The 26,020-nt window shown below is 43.8% G+C and overlaps 1 protein-coding gene and 1 non-coding gene across 4 annotated transcripts in view; one reads left to right on the top strand and one right to left on the bottom strand.

Annotated features, from left to right (window-relative positions):
• LYN (LYN proto-oncogene, Src family tyrosine kinase) overlaps window positions 1–26,020 on the top strand; it is a 138,371-nt gene that overhangs the window by 21,307 nt on the left and 91,044 nt on the right. The window lies entirely within an intron of this gene.
• Window positions 2,068–2,200, bottom strand: LOC123575391 (small nucleolar RNA SNORA1). The gene has a single exon (XR_006700682.1). It is a non-coding gene; the product is annotated as a small nucleolar RNA SNORA1 (small nucleolar RNA).

Here is a 26,020-nt window from a genome sequence, read left to right on the forward strand (position 1 = left end):
TTTTCTTCTTTTGCCAAAGCAAAGCTACCAATTTATTTTATAGCTAAGATTTAATTATGTTTGGATTAAACCTTTTCTTCAGTATGTATCTCATACTTTTCTTTTGCTAAACACTTGCGTTTTTTCCCACATTAAGGAGAGTAGCTCTTGGAAATCTTATATTCTCCTAACTCTTTACCTTAAAATGCTGCTACAAAACCTTGGACATTGAAAAGTTGTTAAGGTTCTAGTTGAGAGTTTACTAACAACAAAAAGGAGGATAATTGGCAAAGAAGATGTGGATTGAGTGAGCCACAGAGCCCCTTTCCTGCTCTGGTTTCGTGGTGGCATTTGCAGCAGTGCCTCTATGATGCCTGAGCAAAACTAGTTTATTGGGAAGTGATGGAAACCATACTGCCAGTGCTTTTGCTCAGTCAGCACTTGGGCCCTTCATGGCTGTGTGTCTCATATGATGTTCCTAATACTTTTTTTTCCTCTCCCTCCCCCCATAATACTTTATAAATAGATATTTCCACTTCTGAATATTCTGATTAGAATAGCAGTTACAAAATGGGTAAGACTTCACCTCGTCCTTTAAAACAGGAAAACTGATCGAATTCCCCCACCTCGTTTCATTACTGAGGCTGTCAGATGATTCTTTAAGCAAAACCCCAGTTTTCTCTTGTCTGATGAAGTCAGTGTTAAGTGGAGGTGTTTTTACATTGACTTTAATATGAAAGGAACTGTTTGATTGAACTGTTTAATCTCAAGGCCAGGCCTTGGACGACTTCTTGGGCTCATGCATGGGATTCTTCTTTTGCACACCTGTGACCTCCCTGGAACTACTTCTGGTGGTTTCCCTGGACTTAGTAGTATCCCCCAAACCTGGCAGCCTAGGGCCTGGCGCCAGGCAGAGGAATGTATTGCTCCCGCTCTGTGGGGTCGGGTAGGGCTGGGGGAGGTCCTGAATGAATATTTTCAGTGCTGATTCAGAAAGAGCATGGGGCGTACACTTAAGGAAACCCTACCTGGGAGCTACAGCAGCACTGCTCTATCCTAGGCTGACCACTTCAGACCTTTCCAACGCAGAGCTGGATGTGGCTAGGAACCGGCTCCCAGCTGAATAGCTTGTGCTGAGTCATTATCAAGTTGCATTTCCTGGCTCAATCAAAGATAAATAGAGAAGAACCTAAAGCAAAAATGACATTTGGACTGTGATTTGGGTTAATATACTACCTCAGGACAGCAATGGAGTCATGGCTGCACAAACACAGGAAAGGATCTGGTTGCAGAAGACAAGTGAGTCAGTAATGATGTATCATCATTCTAAAAAACCTAATAGTGTACTTTCTTTTTTTTTTTTTCTTTTTTTCTTTTTTTTTTTTGAGAAGAGTTTCGCTCTTGTTGCCCAGACTGGACTGCAATAGCACGATCTTGGCTCACCGCAAGCTCTGCCTCCCAGGTTCAAGCAATTCTCCCACTTCAGCCTCATGAGTAGCTGGGATTGCAGGCATGCGCCACCACACTTGGCTAATTTTGTATTTTTAGTAGAGACAGGGTTTCTCCATGTTGGTCAGGCTGGTCTGGAACTCCCGACCTCAGGTGATCAGCCCACTTTGGCCTCCCAAAGTGCTGGGATGATAGGCATGAGCCATCGCGCCTGGCCATAACAGTGTACTTTCTTTCTTTCTTTTTTTTTTTTGAGACGGAGTTTTGCTCTGTAGCCCAGGCTGGAGTGCAGTGGCGTGATCTCGGATCTTGGCTCACTGCAACTTCCGCCCTCCAGATTCAAGGAATTCTCCTGCCTCAGCCTCCCAAGTAGCTGGAATTACAGGTGTGCTCCACAATGCCCAGCTATTTTTTTTTTTCTAGAAGTTGAATTGTACAAAGTACACTTATATTTTGACACCTGATCCAAGACACAGTCATACACCACATTACAATGTTTCAGTCAATATATAACATACAAAAAAAAAAGTAGTCCTATGAGATAAGAACTGAAAATTCCTTATTACTTAAATGTTATTTTGTTTCTAATATTGAAAAGTCAACATTTTTCTCCTACATATTTTACTCATAAGCATGGCAAAATGTTACAGGTCTCATTGTCACCACTGCAATATGCATACTGTGATGGAAGCATAACCTGTCTCAGTTTAGCCACATTAACTATTTTTGGACGCCATGATCAACAATGCCCATTCTCATCTAGAATGAGGTTTTTTTTGAAACGGAGTCTCTCTTTCTGTCGCCCAGGCTGGAGTGCAGTGGTGCGATCTCCGCTCACTGCAACCTCCACCTCCTGGGTTCCAGCAATTCTCCTGCCTCAGCCTCCTGAGTAAAGTAGCTGGGACTACAGGCGCGTGCCACCACACCTGGCTAATTTTTATTTTTTAGTAGAGACAGTGTTTCATCATATTGGCCAGGCTGGTCTCGAGCTCCTGACTTCGTGATCCGCCCACTTCAACCTCCCAGAGTGCTGGGATTACAAGTGTGAGCCACTGCGCCCGGCCTACGCCCAGCTAATTTTTATATTTTTGGTAGAGATGGGGTTTCACTATGTTGGCCAGGCTGGTCTCGAACTCCTGACCTCAAGTGATTCGCCCGCCTCGGCCTCCCAAAGTGCTGGGATTACAGGCGTGAGTCACTGCGCCGGGCCTGGTACTTTCTTGAATGGGAAGTTGTCTTCATTGTGAGCAGCTCTTCTTTGAGGTGTTTATTTAAAGTATTCAAAAGAACAGAGATTCCAGTAGGGAACAATGAAAATATTAAGGCTTCTGTATCATGCCCTGTGAGGGAAAGTAGACAAAGACGAAATAAACTTCAACAAGAGACTAAAAAATTACTTGAGTGCTTATGATTAGCAACTTTTCATGAGCTGAATAGGTTGAAAGTTTGCTGCTTTCCTAAGTTTTCCCTTTAACATCAGGGATAAATCATTTCCCGGAAGGATAGTTTTCACTGTAAGCTCTTTCTGTTTCTATGTTGATAATCTAATTTGAATAATTTAGGTTTATTGAGACCTTCCTTTTGAAAGTAACTTGTTACCTATGTATGATTAACCTGGCTATTATTCTAAATGTAGAATTTAAAGTGTTTTATCCAGGCTGGGCATGATAGCTCACATCTGTAATTCCAGCACTGTGGGAGGCCAAGATAGGAGGATTACTTGAGCCCAGGAGTTTGACACCAGCCTGGGCAACATAGAGACCCTATCTTTACAGAAAATAAAAAGAAATTAGTCAGGCATGCCGGCATGCCCCATAGTCCCAGCTAGCTACTTGGGAGACTGAGATGGGAGGATCTGCTTGAGCCTCAGAGGTCGCAGCTGCATTGGGCTGTGATTGTGCCATTACAACAGAGTAAGACAGTGTCTAAAAAAAGAAAAGTGTTTTATCATTTATATAGAGCTTGGAGTTTCAAACATAAAGTAGAATGACTTTATCACTTGTAAAAAATTTGTTCTCTGAAAGTTGATAAACAATGAGGTAGAATGACTCCTGAAATTAAAAAAAATAATAGCAGGACTTTTATAGATAAATCTGAAATAAGTACAATGAACAATTTTTTAAATAAAATATACCCTGAAGCTAATACCTTGTAAATACTACCATTTTCTTTATGGCTATAGTGTAACCAAATTCAAGAGTAACTAACTCAATTATTTGACTGTCGGGTTGATGGAACGAAAATAAATTTCTTAGAATATGATATGAAATATGATACGAAATTCAACTTTACTAAACTTGACTGAACACCAGCAAATGTATTTACAATCCTGGGTTCTATTTGTCAATCACAGCTCACCCTTTTTTCTGAGCATTTTTTCTGTTCTGAGTTCAGGTATGGGGTTAGGTTGGCAGTGGATAAATTCCAGTCCCCACTCTTTAATAGGGCTGGAATTGTAATGCCACACAAGATAATTTCTGTATGTGTTACCCTGCAGATCATGCACCTATAAAAGATAAAGACATGGCCAGGCACGGTGACTCAGCGTGTAATCCCAGCTACTCGGGAGGCTGAGGCAGGAGAATTGCTTGAGCCTGGGAGGTGGAGTTTGCAGTGAGCCGAGATCGCGCCACTGCTCTCCAGCCTTGTAACAGAGGGAGACTCCGTCTCAAAAAAAAAAAAAAAAAAAAAAAAGCCGGGCGCGGTGGCTCAAGCCTGTAATCCCAGCACTTTGGGAGGCCGAGACGGGCGGATCACGAGGTCAGGAGATCGAGACCATCCTGGCTTACACGGTGAAACCCCGTCTCTACTAAAAAATACAAAAAACTAGCCGGGCGAGGTGGCGGGCGCCTGTAGTCCCAGCTACTCGGGAGGCTGAGGCAGGAGAATGGCGTGAACCCGGGAGGCGGAGCTTGCAGTGAGCTGAGGTCCGGCCACTGCACTCCAGCCCGGGCGACAGAGCAAGACTCCGTCTCAAAAAAAAAAAAAAAAACAAAAAAAAAGAAGATAAAGAAACATAGATGGTTTCCATTGCTATGATTTCAATTCTAAGGTGGAGCTCAGGGTTTGACAAGGTTCCCTACATTGTTGGACTGTGCATTTTACCCTTTCTCAAAAGCAGGTAAGGTTGTAGTGTGGGATGTCACTAGTGGTTCTCAACCTTGGCTGCTATTAGAATCAGTGGGGAGCATTTAAACCTCCCCATGCCCAAGCTGTTCCCTAACCAATGAAATGGGAATGGTGGAGGACCCAGGCATCAGTATTTTTTAGAGTTCCCCGGGTGATTCTGTTTGTGTACCAAGGGTGAGAATCATTTTACTAGATTCAGCTATGTGGGAGTCTTTGGGCTATTTTAGAAAACATGGTGATCTGGCTGGGCGTGGTGGCTCATGCCTGTAATCCCTGCACTTTGGGAGGCTGAGGCAGGTGGATCACCTGAGGTCAGGAGTTCAAGGCCAGCCTGGCCAACATGGTGAAACCACATCTCTACTAAAAATACAAAAAATTAGCCAGGCATGGTGGCAGGCACCTGTAATTCCAACTACTCCGGAAGCTGAGCAGGAGAATTACTTGAACCCGGGAGGTGGAGGTTGCAGTGAGCCGAGATCGTGCCATTGCACTCCAGCCTGGGCAATAAGAGTGAAACTACGTCCAAGAAAGAAAGAAAGAGAGAAAGAGAGAAAGAGAGAGAGAGAGAGAGAGAGAGAAAGAGAGAGAGGGAGAGAGAGAGGGAGGGAGGGAGGGAGGGAAGGAAGGAAGGAAGGAAGGAAGGAAGGAAGGAAGGAAGGAAGGAAGGAAGGAAGGAAGGAAGGAAGGAAAGAAGGAGAAAGGAAGGAAGGAAGGAAGGAAAAGAAAGAAAGAGAAAGAAAGAAAAAAGAAAACATGGTGATCAGTGAATTAAGGTGGCCCTGTTAATATCCAGTCAGTTCCCACATGAATGTCAGATGTCCTGGAGTGCTGAGACGTGTCCAGAATTGCTAGCTACCCAGCTAGAAAAGCTACCGCAAGCTCATCTTGAGAAAAGGAAACTACAAAGGTCCCAGTTTAGAGGATAGATAGTTTCCCAGGGTTGGAGTCCTTTCTTTTCCTAGTCACCTCCAAACACTTAAGAGGCCTATGGGGTGGGCAGGGGAGCAGGGAGAGCCTCACTCCTCTGCCATCTGTTGGGAGAGCCTCACTCACCAAAACCCCGTTGCCTTTCCTGTGTCATATGCATCATGTGAGTGCATGGAGCTTCCCTTGCTCCAGGGACTTCCCGTTCAGGCCTGGAGCGTCTCCCATGCCAAGAGCCCACTCCTCTGTTCCTGGGGCACATCTCTGGCAGTCCCAGAGGTCGCCCATTCATCCTGACTTGTGGAAAGAAGCCCATGGTGAGAAAGGGGCATGTAGTTGGAAACCACCAAGTGCAGCATGGTTCCACATAACTCGCAGCGTTCAGTGGTTCGATGGTGTTCTTTTTCTTTCTTTTTCCATAGAGTAGTTCATCTGATATGTGCAGATATGCAGCACCTGTTTAGTTAGAGGGCTGGGATGGTGAGGTCGCCCTGTAAACTCTGGGCAAATTACTCCATTTCTGAGTCATCTTTGGCCATCTGTTAGAATTTCTTATCAGGATTTAATAGGGGTTGGTTGTGAAAGAGTATATGAAAATGCTTTGATAAAAAAGAAAATAAGTGGGCCAGGCACCGTGGCTCATGCCTGTAATACCAGTACTTTGGGAGGTTGAGGTGGGAGGACTGCATGAGGCCAAGAATTTGTTTTTTTGTTTTGTTTTGTTTTGTTTTTTGACAGAGTTTCAATGTGTCGCCCAGACTAGAGTCCAATGGTGTGATCTTGGTTCACTGCAGCCTCCACCTCCTGGGTTCAAGTGATTCACCTGCCTCAGCCTCCCAAGTCGCTGAGATTACACGCGCCTACACCACGCCTGGCTAATTTTTGTGTTTTTAGTAGAGACGGAGTTTCACCATGTTGCCCAGGCTAGTCTTGAACTCCTCACCTCAGGTAATCCACCTGTCTCGGCCTCCCAAAGTACTCGGATTACAGGCGTGAGCCACCGTGCCTGGCTGAGGTCAAGAATTTGAGATCAGCTTGGGCAACATAGCAAGACCCAGTCTCTACCAAAAAAAAAGAAAAAGAAAAAAAAAGAGAGAGAGAGAGAGGAGAGAGACAGAGAAAATAAATGAAATGAACCCCATTTAAACAACAGTTGAGCTGAGGTGTCAGCCGCCAGATGGAGGAATAAGGAACAGCTCTCCTGTAAGCTGAGAGTCCTGTCCTTAATAACCCTGTCCTATTGATTTTTCCTCTTCCTGGATCATGAATGCTTGCTCAGTGAACCATTGCCATCCCTTACAAAACAGACTGACCAAATACTGGCAAGGATCAGGGAGATGAGTATAAACAGGTATAGCCACTTCAGGAAACCTTTTGGTCATTTCTTAGAAAATCCACATACACCTGCCTCATGACCAAGGAATTCCACTTCTAGGTATTAATCCAAGAGAAAGAAAAACATAGGTCCACGAAAAGACATGTACAGTTCTATATATGGCAGCTTTATTCATAATATTATACAACTCTGGAAATATCTCAGATGTCCATTATCAGAAGAGTGGTTCAAAACATTTTGATATATTCATAAAATGGGATACTACTCAACCAAAAAATGAGACACTGATATATTAAACACTGATTGAATCTCAAAAACTCTTTTTTCACCTATAATGTGTTCTTTGATAAACATTATTTTCAATAAAATAAGTCAAACAGATGAGAATATGCACTTCATGTCTGTGAAGTTCAGGAACAGTGGTCATGAGAGGGGATGCCTTAGAAAGGAGCACAGCGGGCCTGCGAAGTGGCAAGGAAACTCTGTGTCTGGTTTTGGAAGGTGATTACGTGGGCACATACATCTATCAGAACTGATGTCAGCACAGTTAGGATCTTTACCTTTCATTGTAGGTGCTTTTTTTTGGTGGAAAATCAAACTTGGTTGGGCATAGTGGCTCACACCTGTAATCCCAGCACTTTGGGAGGCCCAGGTGGAAGGACTGCTTGAGCCCAGGAATTGAAGACCAGTCTAGGCAACATAGGGAGACCCTGTTTCTACAAAAATAAAAAATTAACAGGGCGTGGTGGTGCACACCTGTGGTCCCAGCTACTAGGGAGGCTGAGGTGGGAGAATTGCTTGGACCTGGGAGGTTGAGGCTGCAGTGAGCTGTGATACGGCCACTGCACTCCAGCCTGGGTGACAGAGTGAGACCCTGTTTCACATAAATAAGTAGTTAAAATAAATAAACACAAATTTTAAAAAATGTATATTTAAATAAGAGAAAGGGCAGAATTACTGTTGCAAACAGTTTATTACCTTAGCAGATCGTAAGGGTTGAAACCAAAACTTCAAGTTTTCTTTAGAAACTCCAGCAGTTCTAATGAATAAAGAGGATTATAAAATCCTGGGAGGGATTGGCATATGCTGCTTGAGGACCTGGTCACACTGCTCGTTAGCCATGCCATGGATGATTTGCAGGCAGCCGGTTTTTTCCTCCTAAGCTTGAAAGCTAAAAATAGAATTAAAGGTGATAAGGGCATCAATTCCCAGACAGCTAAGCTGTTTAAACTATTTATTTATTTATTTATTTGAGACGGAGTCTCACTGTTTCACCCAAGCTGGAGCACAGTGGTACAATCTCGACTCACTGCAACCTCTGCCTCCCAGGTTCAAGTGATTCTCCTGCCTTGGCCTCCCAAGTAGCTGGGATTACAGGTGCCCCCCCCACCATGCCCTGCTAATTTTTGTATTTTTAGTAGAGTCAGGGTTTCACCATGTTGACCAGGATGGTCTCGAACTCCTGATCTCAAGTGATCTGCCCACCTCAGCCTCCCAAAGTGTTGGGATTCCAGGCCTAAGCCACCACACCCAGGCTGTTTAAACCATTTATAATTGCACATTCCTTTTTAGACATAATTTTCTTTCTTTTTTACTTATACAGTATTAAAAGGTACAAGTGCAGTTTTGTTACATGGATATATTACACAGTGGTGAAGTCTGGGCCTTTAGTGTAACCATCATCTGAGTAGCACACATTGTACCCACTAAGTAATTTCTCTCTTACACCTTTCCCATCCTCTTACCCTTCAAAGTCTCCATTGCCTGTCATTCCACATTCTATGTCCATGTGTGCGATTATTTAGCTCCCACTTATAAGTGAGAACATGCAGTATTATCTTAAGTGAAACAATTTATAAAGTCAAATACTGCATGTTCTTACTTATAAGTGGGAGCTAAATAATCTACACACATGGACAATGTGTGACGTTGAGGATTTTTTTCATATGCTTGCTGGCTATTTGTATGTATTTTTTTGAAAAACATGTATTCTTGTTCTTTACTCACTTTTTAATGGGGTTGTTAGTGTGTGTTTGTGTTTGCTTTTTTTTTTTTTTTTTTTGAGTTGTTTGAGTTCCTTGTAAATTCCACCTATTAGTCCTCTGTTGAATGCCTAGTTTGCAAATATTTTCTCCCATTCTACAGGTTGTCTGTTCATTCCTATTGAGTATTTCTTTAGATGTGCAAAGCTTTTTAGTTTAAGTAAATCTCATTTGTCAACTTTTGTTTTTGTTGCCTGTGCTTTCGAGGTCTTAGTCATGAATTCTTTGCCTAGACCAATGTCCGGAAGTGTTCTCCCTAGATTTTCTTCTAGTATTTTTATGCTTTCAGGTCATACATTTAAGTCTTTAATTCATCTTGAGTTGATTTTTGTATATGGTAAGAGATATGGAGTCCAGTTTCATTCTTCTGCATATGGCAACCAGTTTTTGTAGTGTAGCAGGACGGGAGGCAGACAAAACTCCTCAAACACCAAGTTAAAGAAGGAAGGGGTTTATTCGGCCAGGGGCATCAGCAAGACTTCTGTCTCAAGAGCCAAGCTCCCCGAGTGAGCAATTCCTGTCCCTTTTAAGGGCTCACAACTCTAAGGCGGTGTGCGTGAGAGGGTTGTGATTGATTGAGCAAGCAGTGGGTACGTGAGTTGGGGGCTGAATGCACCAGTAATTAGATTGGAACAAAACAAGATAGGGATTTTCACAATGCATTTCTTTTTTTTTTTTTTTTTCTGAGATGAGTCTCGCTGTGTCGCCCAGGCTAGAGTGCAGTGGCCGGATCTCAGCTCACTGCAAGCTCCGCCTCCCAGGTTCCTGCCATTCTCCTGCGTCAGCCTCCCGACTAGCTGGGACTATGGGCACCTGCCACCACGCCCAGCTAGGTTTTTGCATTTTTTAGTAGAGACGGGGTTTCACCGTGTTAGCCAGGATGGTCTCGACCTCCTGACCTCGTGATCTGCCCATCTCGGCCTCTCAAAGTGCTGGGATTACAGGCTTGAGCCACCGCGCCCGGCCTTCACAGTGCATTTCTATACAATGTCTGTAATCTATACATAACTGATAACATAACTGATTAGGTCGGGGTCAATCTTTAACTACCAGGCCCAGGGTGCAGTGCTGGGCTGTCTGCCTGTGGATTTCATTTCTGCCTTTAGTTTTTACTTCTTTCTTTGGAGGCAGAAATTGGGCATAAGATGATATGAGGGGTAGTCTCCTCCCTTATTAGCACCATTTATTGAAAAGGATATCCTTTTCCCAGTGTATGTTTTTGTTGACTTTGTCAAAGATCAGTTGGCTGTAGATTTATGGCTTTATTTCTGGGTTCTCTATTCTGTCCCATTGATCTGTGTATCTATTTTTATGCCAGTGCCATGCTGTTTTGGTGACTATATCCTTGCAGAATAATTCGAAGTCAAGTAATATGATGCCTCCAGCTTTGCTCCTTCTGGACAGGATTGCTTTGGCTATTTGTGCTCTCTTTTGATTCCATATGAATTTTGGGTTGTTAGACATAATTTTCTTTCTTTTTTTTTTTTTTGAGGCGGAGTCTCACTCTGTCGCCCAGGCTGGAGTGCAGTGGTGCGATCTCGGCTCACTGCAAGCTCTGCTTCCCGGGTTCATGCCATTCTCCTGCCTCAGCCTCCTGAGTAGCTGGGACTACGCTCCCACCACCGCGCCCGGCTAATTATTTTTTTTTGTATTTTTAGTGGAGACGGGGTTTCACCGTGTTAGCCAGGATGATCTCGATCTCCTGACCTCGTGATCCGCCCGCCTCAGCCTCCCAAAGTGCAGGAATTACAGGCATGAGCCACCACATCCGGCCTGACATAATTTTCAAGATATGTTCAGGTTTCATTTTTGTTCTTTTTTTTTTTTTTTTTTTTTTTTTTTTTTTTTTTTTTTTGAGACGGAGTCTCGCTCTGTCACCCAGGCTGGAGTGCAGTGGCCGGATCTCAGCTCACTGCAAGCTCCGCCTCCCGGGTTCACGCCATTCTCCTGCCTCAGCCTCCCGAGTAGCTGGGACTACAGGCGCCTGCCACCTCGCCCGGCTAAGTTTTTGTATTTTTTTAGTAGAGACGGGGTTTCACTGTGTTAGCCAGGATGGTCTCGATCTCCTGACCTCGTGATCCGCCCGTCTCGGCCTCCCAAAGTGCTGGGATTACAGGCTTGAGCCACCGCGCCCGGCCATTTTTGTTCTTTAATTTTATGTATTTTCTTCCCAATAACGCTATAAGCTTAAGTCAAAAATTGTTTTGCTTATAGCTAAAGAGTCCCTGCTTTCAGCCTGCCTTGTGATTTTCATCTTGTTGCAGTTGAATTAGGTTTGTGGCATCTCTGCTTTTTGTAGTTTTTGTATCAACACCTTGTTTTTTGGCTTTTTACTGACCTTTTTTTTTTTTTTTGAGACAGAGTCTTGCTCTGACACCCAGACTGGAGTGCAGTGGCACAATCTCAGCTCACTGCAACCTCTGCTTCCCAGGTTCAAGTGATTCTCCTGCCTCAGTCGACTGAGTAGCTGGGACTACAGGCGCCCACCACCATGTCCAGCTAATATATATATATATATATACATATATATATATATATATAATTTTATTTTTTTAGTAGAGACAAGGTTTCATTCACCATGCTTGTCAGGCTGGTCTCAAACTCCTGACCTCAAGTGATCCGCCCACCTCGGCCTCCTAAAGTGTTGGGATTATGGGCATGAGCCACTGCACCCGACTGGCTTTTTACTAAATTTTAAAAATTACAAGGTTAAAATACAATGAAACACTCAAGTAATTGCATCAACCATCTCTTTTGTACAGACTGAGATTACTCTCCTGGTGACCCTGAACTCGTAGGGGCAGCAGGTGGAAATGTGCATTCACTACTTGGTGGAAAGAAGTCTGAATTGGGGAAGTATTTATACATATGTGAAATTCCAATGTACTAGGGTGTCCTGTATTTTATCTGGTAACCCTGAGGGCAGTCCTGTGAGCTGTGGGGCACCTGCCCTGGAGACTGTGGCAGGGAGTCAAAGCGACATGAGTTGGGGATAGGTTTTGCATGTCTGTGGAAAGGCCTTCCTGATGAATTTGATTTGAAGATTGAGAAACAGAGGAATCAAGGGCGACTTCCTGGTTTTAAACTTCAGCACCTGGTGCCCTTTACTGAGATGGAGAAGATGGGAGAAGAGTGGGTTGCGAGTGTGTTGTGATATGGACAGGTCTTATTTACGGGGTATGGTGGGCGTCCAAATGGAGATGTGGAAGTTTGATTCTGAGTGAGCTCAAGATCATCGTGGTGTGTTCTACCACATCCCTTCTAGCCCTCTCCCCGCTTTCTCCCATCTAGTGTTCCCTTGCTCAAATGGAAGGAGAGAGGCACAACTTAGAGCACAGTGTAACTGGGGCAAGCTACCTTTGAGATAATCATAATCGTTTAAACACCAGATAGACTGCTACAATAAAAGAAATGATGGTAAAAATAAATGTACTTCAACGGAATTTGACTAAAGAATATTTCATTGTGTAACAGATTTCTGTGTGCCCCTTTTGCAATGTATCTCTTAGGATGTGTTGCTAGGCATAATGAAACAAAATGTTTTTCCCAATGAAGTGGTTATTTTGCAATGAAAGCCAGTCAAGGAAAGAAATCAGGCTTGAATACTCCTAGTCACAACCTTTATAAAATCTAACACTACGGTTAGACCATATCACGCCTGCACTTAAGTAGTTTTGGAAATTTTAACCCAAATAAGAAATTCTTGGCTGGGCATGGTGGCTTCTGCCTGTAATCCCAGCACTTTGGGAGGTCGAGGCAAGCGGATCACCTAAGGTCAGGAGTTTGAGACCAGCCTGGCCAACATGGCGAAACCCCGTCACTACTAAAAATACAAAAAATTAGCTGGGCATGGTGGCACATGCCTGTAATCCCAGCAACTCAGGAGACTGAGGCAGGAGAATCGCTTGAACCTGGGAGACAGAGGTTGCAGTGAGCCGAGATTACGCCACTGCATTCCAGCCTGGGTGACAGAGTGAGACTCCATCCAAAAGAAAAAAAAAAAAAACAGAAAAGAAAAGAAATTCTTTCATTATAAGAAAAAAAGAAATACACATAAGCACAGTTACAATGTTATATTTCCTGATTAAAAATATATCTTTTTTAATGGACTACAAGTATTATAATTTCTCTTAAAATGGCCTTTATGTAAAAAGTTTATTCTCCTTGACTTTACTTTTATATGATAATGAAATTTCATAATTAATTCTATATTTTATATTATCAATATTTAACCACTAGAAGAATTGATGATGCTACTTATTAAAAATGACAAATGATGTAACAGAGTTAGTGGGAAGTCAGCCTGTTGAAACCATTTTACTAGGTAAGTATTTTGATTACAAAGGGGTTGAATATAAAATGGCCTCATATTAAGAAAACATTTTGCAAAAATCAAAACTGGATATATCCCATGAGTGTTTCCTTTCCCCCAGCCCCTCTGTTAAAATCTTTTAGCAAAAAAGTTTTACCAAATAATTTGCATTGAAATAGAAATAGTTTTAAAGTTTGCTATGTTGCTTTCTTTCCAAATGTATTCAGATTTTAGTAGGGGACAAAAGTGTACCCTAAGTCAAGTGAGTACAAGAATTACCTATATTGTTTGCTACAAACGCAAATGCCCACAGCCCCCATGTAAAGTGTCATTCAGGGGCTGCCTGCTGCAGGGCCCAAGAATCTGTATTTTTAACAAGTACTCTGGTCATTCTTGGAACTGGCAAATCTAGAAAACACCAGCTTGAATAAAACGATTAAAGTTGTGCTTGCCGAATTTCAACTACTTTAAAGGTACCAGTGGTGGAGGAGAAATAATTGCACATAAATTATTTTATTAATGAAATGATTTAGCAAAGTGTAAACGCCTGTAATGGGCTTGGCAGTGTCCTGGGTGCTGAAGGTACTGAGTGGAATAGGACATGAGACAAGTGCTGTACCTGAAATAAGCACAGACGTGGAAGAAGGGACGTGTAGTTTTGTCTGGGGATTCGGCACAGTTTTTACAGAGGATGTGGTCTGTGAAATGGGTGATTTGAAACATGAAGGAGGCTGCTTATGGGGTGGGTTGTTCTGGGAAGCAAGCAGGTGCAAGGGCACCAGAAGCTATGAAGGGCCTTGGAGATATGAAGGCTTCCTTGTGGCTGGGAGAGAGTATGAGAAGAGATGAGCAGCTTATGAAACCAGGAAGACAGGTTATTGTGGAGGAGTGACTTGCTAAGCTCTATCAGATGAGCAACGAGCGAGGAAACAGGGGAGAGATAAAATCACGGCTGCTTTTGGAAGGATAAGTGGACTAGCATGCAGCATGGAGAATGGCAAGGTGGAGGGTTGTTGGTGGGGGTGTGTGTGTGTGTGTGTGTGCGCACATATGACAGAGAAAGAAAGAAGAGGGACTATGAATGGCGTGGGAAATAAGAGAAAGGCAGGCCAGGTCAGAGGGTTTTTAGGATGGCCGGTGAGGTCCAGGAGGGTCTGGAGGTCAGCCATGGGGTGGAGAAGAGGTTGAGGACTCAGGCACTAATCTAAGGGGAAGGGAGACACTGTGTTCTAAGGCGGCCAGCCCTGCTGCTCCCTGTAAGCACTTTATGTATTGGACATGAAATATACTGAGGCAGCCCCCATGCTTTAGGGTGCAAATGCTCCCCTAAGGTGAGAGTGGAAGAAGAGAAAAGGAGAAGGCTCTTATTTGCTCATGTGAGCTGCGTAGAATTCCTTCAGAGCTCAGAGAGGCACTGTGCAGTAATCAAGCCAGGTCAGCTGCTGGGACTAGGGGCCCGGGTAGGTCACAGCCCTGCCGGCCGGCCGCATGCCTTCTAGGATCGGCCCAATCTCTGGAACCTTTCCTGAGGCCTCCATTTTCAGGAATTTTGTTGGGAACCCAGATAACAGAATGGCCATAGTTGGTGATTATGTTCCTCCTACCTCTTTTCCATCAGCCTCCCTCACCTTCCCCTTCCAGACATGAGAAAACACTGTTTCACTACAACATCCAGTAGATTTACCTAACTGGTAAAATAAGAAAGGCCAAGGAAGTTGCTATTCTCTTCACTCCCACCTATCCTGTTCATTTTGTTTGTAACAGTGGAGCCAAGTTTCAAACAAATGTAGAAAAGGTGAGCAGTGCTAATGATGTGTTTCAGATGGGATTCAGGGACAACTCAACTTGAAATTGCCTCTTAGCCATCTGTTTGTGTGCCTGGGGGTTCACCTGCTTTGAATTAGGTTAATTTAATAATTGCCAATTAGACTGGGAGAGTACAAATGGTTTTGTTAGATTAAAAAGTTACATTTTATAATACTTATTGTATTAACCATGGGCTGATGACGCTGCTTGTACTCTGTGTTAAAGCCTTATCTATTATCTGTCCTTCCTTTTGAAAATATCTTTTATTTCAGTTTCCATCAGTGTGTTGCAGCTGTCCAATCTCTCTGGCATTCTAGAATGGATGCTGCCTGCCTTCCATATTGCAACTCATAAGGTTCTTTGCCTGATGTTTTGTGAACATACACACTGCAATTCCAGATACCATTAAGCCTCTGCTATCCAGGTTTATTTACATTAACTATAGTTTTTTAAAATGTATTTTATTAAACTCAGTTTTTTAAAAAAACAAATACTTCTGTGAAACCAGAACCAAACAAAGAAGAGGTATTTGAGGTCCTGGATCTTTAAATTTTATGATCTTGGACCTGGCTCACACCTGTAATCCCAACACTTTGGGAAGCTGAGGCGGGTGGATCACCTGAGGTCAGGCGTTTGAGACTAGCCTGGTCAACATGGTGAAACCCTGTCTCTACTTCAAATACAAAAAATTAGCTGGGCATCGTGGCAGATGCCTGTAATCCCAGCTACTCCAGAGGCTGAGGCAGGAGGATCTCTTGAACGCGGGAGGCAGAGGTTGCAGTGAGCTGAGATTGTGCCATTGCACTCCAGCCTGAGCGACAAGAGCAAGACTCCATCTCAAAAAATAATGAAAAAAAAAAAGTAAATTCTCCTTACATATAAAACATATGAAGCAGTGCTGCCAAAGAGAGAGAGAGAGAAAGAGAAGGAGAGAGAGAGAGAAGAAGAGAGGAAGAGAGAAAGAGAGAGACATCGAGGATAAGAGAGAACAAAGATTATGATTTCTGAAAAAAAGGAATGGATATTCAATAAGCATGTACTTACTATACACCATAAGCTCTAAGATATGACATGAGTATGTTTCTATTTTAATACCTCTAAACTCACAATTAATGGCATCTTAATATTTTAAAGGGTAGCCGTTGTTTTAAAAGCATATAAAATAATGGTATAAAAATTACAGCTATCTTAAGTTCAGTAAATATAGAACTTTGAGTAAGTCAATTTGATAATTCCCCTTTATGGTAAATTATCTCGTGATAGTTTCATGTTTAAATCTTCAGAAAAAAATTTTATTGAGTTGATCATTGGCTTAAAAATGGTAGTATTTTATTGGTTTTACAGAAACACTTATTTTGTTTTTTGAGGGGAAAGTGAATATTGAGGAAAAATAGTGACTGTGTTCAATGTTATGCTTGTAACATCAGTAAACCGCATCTGATGAGGCTGTTTCCTATTGTCTACTGTTAAATGGTCCTGTTTTCTAACTTAAAAATAGTGCTTCTAAGGCTAAACCTTCAGTTTCTTCTGGACTCTGTTAGGTTACTTTGGGTGATTTTGAAAGATTTCCATACATAATACTGCTCTGGAAGGGTGTGTGTGAATATGGTTCACAAAAGCAGTGAAAACATGTACCTACACCGAGGACAGCGATGTGGGCTACAATACGACAACTGTTTTAGATGGCCAGCCTGTGTTTGACGATGATTCCCGAGTGCCAGACGCGAAGGAAGATATAAATCCCTCACCATGTCCTGAATTCCACAGTGCCTCTCCCTCCTCCCCTGGGAGTGGAGCCCAGGCTGACCTCTCTCTGGCTCCATCCTGGAAATGTGTGTGGGAAGGGCAGCATTGCTCTTTACCCCATGCCTAATACTGCAATGGCACCTTAGGCTGTGTGTGTCAGACAGAAAAATAAAACATCAGATTTTTGTTAATTTTGGGTGATGAGTGAGATCAGGGAGAGTTATTATTTTGAGACTGCTATATTTTTTCTCTTTTTAAAAAACAGATGGGGCTGGGCACAATGGCTTACACCTGTAATCCCAGCACTTTGGGAGGCTGAGGCAGGTGGATTATTTGAGGCCAGGAGTTCAAGACCACCCGGGCCAACATGGTGAAATCCCATCTCTACTAAAAATACAACAATTAACCAGGCGCCGTGGTGCATGCCAGTAATCCCAACTACTCAGGAGGCCGAGGCACAAGAATCACCTGATCCCAGGAGACAGAGGCTGCAGTGAGCCGAGATCACACTACTGCACTCCAGCCTGGGTGATAGAGTGAGACTCTGTCTCAAAAAAAAAAAAAAGAAAAAAAGAGAGAGAGAACGAAAGATGGGATCTTGCGCTGTCACCCAGGCTGGAGTACAGTGGTATGATTGTAGCTCACTGCAGCCTTGAACTCCTAGGCTCAAGTGATTGTCCTGCCTCAGCCTCCCAAGTAGCTGGGACTATAGGCATACACCACCACACCTAGCTAATTTTTATTTTTTGTAGAGACAGGGTCTTGCTATGTTGCCCAGGCTGATTTTGAACTTTTGGGCTAAACTGATCCTCCTGCCTCAGCCTCTCACAGTGCTGGAGTTGTAGGTATGAACCACCAAAAACTGCTGTTTAAGAGTGTTTATATTCTGGATACACTAACAGCATTTCGTCCAACTTGTGGAGTGGAGAGAGTGGGGGAGGGGAGGATAGTGCTAATGAACTGTGACAGGGGCTAGAAAGAAGAAAAGAAGAAAGTTCCCTAAATAAGCTTCTACTGGGTGTCCTCCATTCACATGGAGCCAGGGCCTTGCCTTTTAGGCACTTACTCTTCCAGTGTCTATTTTATAATATATTCAAGAAGGATCCCAGAATCAGAGATTTATAGAATTAGAGTTAAAAGGGATAGATATTTTTTTTGACCCAGAAAAAGTTAAGGAATATGCTTGAGATATTCAGTGGCAGAGGCTGGAATAGATATTCCCAAATCTCCTGATGTGAAGTTCTGTTTGTCAAACATGACTGAGTAAAAGATTAATTTAAATGTAATGACGTGTTGTATTCATAGAAGTTATTTCGGTTTCTGTGGAAACCTCCTCTTGCTAGCTTAAACAGAAATAGGGGTTTTATTGGAAGGAAGCTGAGATATTGCACCAAACTGCACAAAATTGAATGAAGAGCTGACTAAGCAAGGCTGCATTGAGAACGAACCAGGGTGGTCTGGGCTGTGGTAGCGGCAGCAGCAGCTTGCAGATCTCCCACCGCTGATGGCTGCTCGACTCAGACAGCTCTCCACTCTCTGCTGTCTGTCTCTGGCTCAGACAGGACCCTTTGTGTGGCTGTTTCCTTCCACAAGGCCTCAGTGGGAGCAAGCCAGCCTCCCACAGGCCTCTCAGACAGACCACCCCCTTCCTACCTCTCCTGTTAACCTGCTTTTATTTCCTTAATTGCACTTATCACCATGCAGAAGCCTGTGTTTGTTCCCCTGTGGAGATGTAAAAACACTGATGCCCAGGCCTAACTCCCAGAGACTCTGATTAAACTGTTCTGGGCTATGGAGCCGGGACATGTGCATTTTTCTTACAAGTTCTACTGTGCAACCAGGATTAAGAATCATTGCCTTCTGCATCGACAGGACAAATCAAAATGTGCAGCAACATACATGTTCAAGTGAATCAAGAACAATTGTTAAGGAATAATAATGCATTTGTCTATCACCACACATAAGTGATGCTGACCAGAGCACTCCCAGATTGAGTGGTGCCAGGTGCTCGGTTGAACCTTACTATGGCCTTGTGGGGTAGGGAGCAGTGTCCTCATTGTCCGTATTAGTCACTGAGGCGGAGGGATTCAGGCTCAGTGGATGCCCACAGTTCTTTGGCAAATCCCACCACCAGGTCAGCCAACTACACGGGGATTCTGACCGGCTCCTGATGGGTGCCCATGACGGGCTGTGCAAAAGTGGTGGTGAGATTTCTCCACCTTCATGGAGGTGTGGTACCCAGGGGAGGTGGACTTCAGCAGCAAGAATGGGCTGGGTGCAGTGGCTCGTACCTGTATCTCAGTACTTTGGGAATCCGAGGCGGAGAATTGCATGAGCTCAGTTGTTCGAGACCATGGGAGACCCTGTCCCTACAAAAAAAAAAAAAAAAAAAAAAGATAGTAGTTAGACACTCCCAACAGGCAGGACTATTGAATGTTGGGCGGTGTCACCAGGAGATAACACATTTTAAGCAGAAATAATACGGAAGAAAGAGGATCTCAATTATTTTAAGGAAAGCAGAACTTGCTGGGCTTTTGGGGCTAATTAAAGGAAATAGGAAAAATGAACATGTGTGAGAATCTAAACCTAACAGTAGTTTATTGAAAAGAAGAGAAAGAGTGGAGAGGGAAATGAAGTTTTGATTTTTGCCTTTTTAGGAAATTGAGATATAATTTAATGTTTGTACCTTAAGTTAGTGTAGAGTTTGAGTGAGAAGAGTGAGGAACATAAATACGAATGCTCTGTCCCTATAGTGCTTTTCACAGAAATAATGGAATAGAATAAGCTTCACTGCCCCGTCTGGAAACCCTCCCAATGTCAGGGTGATTTAGAAATTGACTGATTTTACCATGGAGGGATGGGATGGGCCACAGGCTGGGGTTTGAAGAAAGAATCTATAATCCTTTTGGTCTTAACCATTAGGCAAATTTAGCTTCCTGGTCTCAGAAAGAAAAAACACACCCACAAAAAGAAAAACCCATGCCCGTGGGAACAAGTAACTTCCTCCTCCTGGGGCTGCTTGAAAACCCTAATCTTCCTCTCACCAGGCCAAGTCCCTTCCCTTCTCAGCGGGAGGCTGGCTGAGGCATCCAAGAAGCCACAACGGGCCCTGGGGAGGGAGAATGCGCACGTCTGGGTGAGAGGTTGAACGTGCATTGGCTGAGGTGTGAGGCTGGGGAAACCGCTCTCCAGGCAAAGACACTGCTTGAAGGCAGCGTCTTTATAATTCTTTGTACCTGGGAAAGTGAAGGGTTGGGCGGGGGGAGTGTGCGGGGGCGGGGGGCGGGGAAGGTGCTTTGTCACGTGGCCCCCCTCTTTGCTTCTTTGTCTGTCCTCCAACTTAACATGCCTTGAGGCTGAAAAACAGAATTCCTCGTTTTTTACTCAGTGACAAAATCAGAGAAAAAAGTCAATGCCAATTGAAAAAGACATATCTGCAAACACAGAACTAATTTTTCTGCCAAATATGTGAGCATGGGCTGTAAATATAGTAAAATAATTCAGCAGATGAATTGTGGGAAGGCCAGTGTCAGGTGGGGAAGAATCTGAAACCTGGACCACCAGAATTCCAGTAAAGTGAAGAGAGGGCTATTTTTGAGGTGGAGCTGGGGGAGTTGGGGATGCATCAGACATTATCTGGAGTGCTGTGAAAATTACACTGCTTTCTTTTTTAGCAGGATTCCCATTCATAAAGCCTCTTTAGCAATTTTTGTTTAACAATTTTGTTCATGCAGAATGTCACAGGAGGTTTCCTTAAGTGTGATCATGTCACTATAACCTGGCTTTTCTTGTTTTGGAGGACAGGGAGGGATAATGGGAAGGAACACATTGTTTACTGCCTCTGGAAGAGCATTTAACATATGCTATTTCATTTAATCCTTATGGTGACCCCTGATGGAGGACTATTATCTACACTTCACAGATGAGGAAAATGAAGTTTAACGAAGTAACTTGCTGATGTTTATATGTCTATTAATAAATGAAGAACAAGGATAGACCCAATTTCTCCTCATTCCAAAGCCTTTTGCTACTTTACTTCAGGAATATTTTTTTTTTTTTTTTTTTTTTTTTGAGACAGAGCCCCACTCTGTTGCCCAGACTGGAGTGCAGTGGCACAAATCTCGGCTCACTGCAAATTCTGCCCCTCCCCCGCACCCTTCTCCACCCCTACACCAGGTTCCAGCGATTCTCCTGTCTCAGCTGGGATTACTGGCACGTGCCACCACGCCTGGCTAATTTTTGTATTTTTAGTAGAGACAGTGTTTCGCCATGTTGGCTAGGCTGGTCTTGAACTCGTGATCTCAGGTGATCTGCCCGCCTTGGCCTCCCAAAGTGCTGGGTTCATAGGTATGAACCACCATGCCCAGCCAGGAAAATTTTTAAGTAAAAGATTTTCAGCCCACATTCATTGAATGATCACAGATTCTCAGATAATGGGGAATATTTTGTTTGTTTTCATGGTCTAGATATGTCTGAAACAAAAACAATTTTGGGAGTTAACATTTATTAATCATCTATTATAAACCAAATACATTGTACCTAATAATTAAAATATATTCCACTTATGGAATTGCTGCCGCCGACCACAAACTATGGAATAAGCCCATGGAATTTCTAAGTTCACTTTAATTCAACACATGGCGCTTTGTTGCTGGCTTGGTAACCAGATAGCCCACTGTGTATGTTTTATTGAAGCAAGTTGTCTACAAAGAAGCGGGATAGACGGTGTCTGTCCTCAAGGGGTTTACAGTCTATCGAGGAGACAGCTATACACACATTAACGGATAGACAGCTCTAGAGTTACCTAACAGACATAAAGTTGTACTATACAAGAGTTGTCCTGGGGCTTGGGACGAAATTCCAAATTTATTGTGGAGAGAAGAAATCCGAGGAGAGAAGGATGTGGGCTGCTGGGGACCAGGCAAGATGGGTTTTGAGTTACGTTTGGAAGACAGGTAAGATTTGTGTAAATGGGTAGGAGTGCATGAGCCAAGATGAGACGGCAGGTGATGCCACCATGCCAATTAGGAGTCTTACATTTGGAGTAACACAGGTGATGGTGAGGCAGGTTGAGGCCGGCCTGGGAGAGGCAGGGAGGGGCAGGTTGAATATTTCAGATTTTGTCCTGTTGGCAGGGGTGTTGATAGCAGTATTACAAATGATGGTATATTAGTAATAATAATGTTTAAAATTTATTGAGCATTTACTCCACTGGATACTCTTTATTCCACAGATATTTACGGAGCATTTACAAGTGCAGAACAATGTTTCTTGCACTGATAATACAAGGGTGTGCAAAACTGACAGGAATCCCTGCTCTCATGGAGCTTACAGTAACAGAAGAGAGATGGACAGATGATAAAATAGGTACATTCTTCTGTGGGTGCTGTAGGGAAGCATAAGGACAGGAGTGGGTAGAGAATGAATGGATAAGGGAGATCACAGTTTTCTTTATTTTTATTTTTTCTTTGGGCAGAGTCTTACTCTGTCACTCAGTCTGGAGTGCAGTGGCATAAACACAGCTCACTGCAGCCTCAAACTCCCAGGCACAAGTGATCTCTCACCTCAGCCTCCTGAGTAGCTGGGACTACAGGCATGTGCCACCATGCCCAGCTAATGTGTTTAGATTTTTTATAGAGAGGAGGTCTCACTGTGTTACACAAGCTAGCCTCGAACTCCTGGGCTCAAGCGATTCTCCCGCCTCAGCCTCCCCAAGTGCTGGGATTATAGGCATGAGCCACCACACCTGACTGACATCACAATTTTAAAGCCTGGTTCTGTGCGTGCCAGTGTATTAACTTATCTAATCGGGTAAATAATAGGTAGAAGATAGTCTCTGAAGAATTTTGAATATAGGCTGGGTGTGCTGGCTCACACTTGTAATCCGAGCACTTTGGGAGGCCGAGGTGGGTGAACTCTCAAGAGTTCAAGACCAGCCTGGCCACCATGGTGAAACCTGGTTTCAACTAAAAATACAAAATTAGCTGGGAGTGGTGGCACACGCCTGTAATCCCAGCTACTGGGGGAGCTGTGGCAGGTGAATCACTGGAACCTGGCAGGCGGAGGCTGCAGTGAGCTGAGATTGTGCCACTGCACTCCAGCCTGGCCAAAAAGAGCGAAATTCCATCCAAAAAAAAAAAAAAAGGAATTTTGAATATAAAGTAACGTGATGAAAATGGAATTCATAAAGATGAGTGTAGCAAAACGGGAGGGTGCCAGCTGGGAGGCAACCTCAGCAACCTGGGATGGTTAGACGTAGCAGGGCTGTTGTAGCAATTAATATTAGGTAGGGTTTAGGAGAGAAAGGAGACCAATCTAGGGAAAAGATACCAAAATTCACTATCTGCTCCATGCCTTTCCTGAGCCTAGAATCCAAGTGCAATTATATCGCAAAACTGACAGGGCTTGAGGGAGGGTGGACCTAATGAGTAAAATGTGACATGAAAGTGACAAGATGATGAGGGTTTCAGCCTCGGGTGACTGGGATGGTGAGAAAAAACAATTTTTGATAAGGAAGATGGAAATTCAATAGAATTGTCTGTCATACTATTTAAGTAATTTAAAAATTTTTTGAAACAAATCGGGGGTGGCCTCTAAGGTACTGATCCTTTCCGAGAGTCAGTAGTTTCTCCTAATGGCAGTGTGGGCAAGGTGAGAGGTAAAGCCGGTGGGTCCCGGTGCCAGGAGACCTGCTTCCCCTTCCCAGCACATCTGCCAGTTTCCACCTCTCTTTCAAGCTACACCTGCTTTGTCCTAACCTGCCTTCCACTGCTTCCCACTTCTTACTTGCTCACAGATTCCCCAATATGCTTGCTTCACAGTACTCTGAGTGTATGTGATTTTTTCAAGGCAACCTGAGAGCAGAAGAAATGCAGGAGAGTTTCAGTTAGTGAGTATTAGGTCAAACAACTGTTTTGGTTTTTTTTTGAGACAGGGTCTTGCTCTGTCCCCCCAGACTGGAGTCAGTGGCACAATCTCAGCTCACGGCAACCTCTGCCTCCCGGGTTCGAGCGATTCTCCTGCCTCGGCCTCTTGAGTAGCTGGGATTACAGGTGCCTGCTGCCACACCCAGCTGATTTTTGTATTTTTAGTAGTGACGAGGTTTCACCATGTTGGTCAGGCTGGTCTCGAACTTCTGACCTCAAGTGATCTGCCCACCTTGGCCTCCCAATTGTTGGTATAACAGGCATGAGCCACTGTGCCCAGCCAAGGTCAAACAACTTAATAAATGTTTGTTATAATGACTCAGTGCCATTTGAATATACATATATATATATTTCAATGTATATATATACATTGAAAGAAAAAAATGTTTTTATATTATTCTTAAATGACCGCAGTTATTCTCAAATGGGATGTGTACACCCTGCCGCACAACTTCTCCAACCTTAGAATCATATTGGACACCCACTTTCTCACTTTCTGCCCCATTTTGATTTTCAGGTGGTACTTGTTTATTTTTTTTATTTTTTATTTTTTATTTTATTTTATTTATTTATTTTTTTTTTTTTTTGAGACCGAGTCTCGCACTGTGTCACCCAGGCTGGAGTGCAGTGGCGCGATCTTGGCTCACTGCAAGCTCCGCCTCCCAGGTTCACGCCATTCTCCTGCCTCAGCCTCCGAGTAGCTGGGACTACAGGCGCCCGCCACCACGCCCGGCTAGTTTTTTGTATTTTTAGTAGAGACGGGGTTTCACCATGTTAGCCAGGATGGTCTCGATCTCCTGACCTCGTGATCCACCCGCCTCGGCCTCCCAAAGTGCTGGGATTACAGGCTTGAGCCACCGCGCCCGGCCTATTTTTTATTTTTTTAATGATAGCAACCATAGAAAACCCAGTTTTACAAATATGTGATGCTGTTGAAAGGAAGGTAGCATGATCTAATGTTGAAACAGTACTACCTTGAGTGAGTAGCTCTCACGATGTGTGAGAGATGTCATTGTGTTTCCCTTGAAAATTTGAAATATCCCAGGGCACCCCTGTGACTTCACCATGGCACCCTGGAGGGTCTCAAAACACAGTTTGTGAATTATGGTACAGGCCTGTTCTATACCATCTGTTTTCTTTCTCCTCAATTTTATGGCACTTCTTGGCATCCTTGTTTTTTTTTTTTTCTTCCTTTTTTTGAGATGGAGTCTCGCTGTATCATCCAGGCTGCAGTGCAATGGTGTGATCTTGACTCTCTGCAACCTCCACCTCCTGGGTTCAAGCATTCTCCTGCCTCAGCCTCCCCAGTAGCTGGGATTGCAGGCGTCCGCACACCATGCCCAGCTAATTTTTGTATTTTTAGTAGAAACTGGGTTTCACCATTTTGGCCAGGCTGGTCTTGAACTCCTGACCTCAGGTAATCCACCTGCCTTGGTCTTCGAAAGTGTTGGGATTACAGGCGTGAGCCACCGCGCCCAGCCGCATCCTCATTTTTAAGAAAATAACTGGATCCAGCCATGACCTTCCGTTTCCTCTTTTTCACCTTTAAACTCCTAGAGTGAGTTTCCAGTGACTCTCCAGTTCACTTCTAGTATCATATACTGCAGATACGTCACTTGATAAGTTACTGCTTTGGCTTCAAGCTTAATTCCTTGATGCCAGAGGAACTTAGTTCCAAAGAATGGTTTCCTTTTTTGTTTGTTTGTTTGTTTGTTTTTTGAGACGAGTCTCTCTCTGTCGCCCAGGCTGCAGTGCAGGGGTGCGATCTCGGCTCACGGCAACCTGCGCCTCCCGAGTTCAAGCGATTTTCCTGCCTCAGGCTCCCGAGTAGCTGGGATTATAGGCACCCACCACCATGCCTGGCTAATTTTTGTATTTTTAGTAGAGACGGGATTTCACCATGTTGGCCAGGCTGGGGTGATCTGCTTGCTTCAGCCTCCCAAAGTGTTGGAATTACAGGCGTGAGCCACCGCGCCTGGCCTCCTTTTTTTTGTTTGTTTTGAGACAGGTTCTTATTCTGGTTGCCCAGGCTGGAGTGCAGAGGTGCAATCACCGCTCACGGCAGCCTCAAACTCCTGGGCTCAAGCAATCCTCCCACCTCAGCCTCTCGAGTAGCTGGGACCAAAGGCATACACCACCATGCCTGGCTAATTTTTAAATTTTCTTTTGTAGAGACGAGTCTCATTATGTTGCCCAGGCTGGTCTCGTACTCCTGGGCTCAAGCAATCCTCCCGCCTCACCTCCGAAAGTGCTGGCATTAAAGGTCCGAGCCACTGCGCTCCGCCAGAATGTTTTCCAATTCTCATTCCACCATGTTTCTTTTGCGTTAAAAATCCTTGGCTAGGTTTTTTATCAAAAGTCATTGCCTGAC

The sequence above is a fragment of the Macaca fascicularis genome, chromosome 8 (genome assembly GCF_037993035.2).
Source record: "Macaca fascicularis isolate 582-1 chromosome 8, T2T-MFA8v1.1".
Classification (NCBI taxonomy): Eukaryota; Metazoa; Chordata; class Mammalia; order Primates; family Cercopithecidae; genus Macaca; species Macaca fascicularis.